Source organism: Colobus angolensis, unplaced genomic scaffold (genome assembly GCF_000951035.1).
Source record: "Colobus angolensis palliatus isolate OR3802 unplaced genomic scaffold, Cang.pa_1.0 Scaffold14, whole genome shotgun sequence".
Classification (NCBI taxonomy): domain Eukaryota; kingdom Metazoa; phylum Chordata; class Mammalia; order Primates; family Cercopithecidae; genus Colobus; species Colobus angolensis.
In genome coordinates, this window is record NW_012114488.1 from 1,507,658 (window position 1) to 1,508,667 (window position 1,010).

A 1,010-nucleotide genomic window follows, 5' to 3' on the forward strand; every position below is an offset into this window, starting at 1 on the left:
CACACCAACATGGCACAAGTATACATATGTAACAAACCTGCACGCTATGCACATGTACCCTAGAACTTAAAGTATAATAAAAATAAAAATAAAAATAAATAAAGACAAAAAAAGGAAAAAACAAAACAAAACAAAACAAAAAACAAATGGCCAAAGTATTCTTGAACAAGAAAAGCAAACCTGGAGGCATCACACTTCCTAATTTTAAAATATATTACAAAGCTGCAGTAATCAAAAGATATGATACAAGCATACAAACAGATGTATAAATAAACCCATGCATTTATGATCAATGACCTTAGATAGAGGTACCAAGAATATATTATGGGGAAAGGATAATCTCTTCAATAAATGGTTTTGGGAAATCTGGATATTCACATGCTAAATATTGAAATTGGACCCTGATCTCACACCACATACAGAAAAATCAATTCAAAGTTGACTAACGACTTAAATATAAAAGCAGAAACTTTGAAATTACTGGAAGAAAACATACAGAAAAACTTCTTAACATCGGTCTTGGCAATGATTTTTGGATATGACACCAAAAACACAGGCACAAAAGCAAAAATAGAGAAGTGGCATTGCATCAAACTTAAAAGCTTCTGCACAGCAAAGGAAACAATCAATAGATGACAATGAAACTTAGGTTTCTTAGTCGCTTTGAGCTGCTATTACAAAGTACCATAGACAGGATGATTATAATCTGCAAAGATTCACCTTTCACCATCTGGTTAATGGAAGTCAGAGATTAGGATGTCAGCATGCTCGGGTCCTACTGAGAATCCTCTTCCAGGTTGCAGACTTCTGTTTTTTCCTTTATCCTCACATAGTAGAAAGAGGGTCGTAGAGCTCTCTGAGGTCTCTTTTGTGTGGTTCTAATCCCATTTGTGTGGGCTTCACTGTCACAACCTAAATTATCCTTCAAAGGCAGTAACTACTAACAACATCACATCAAGGGTTAGGATTTCAAAAAATAAATTCTGAGAGAATACAAATATTGTACTAAG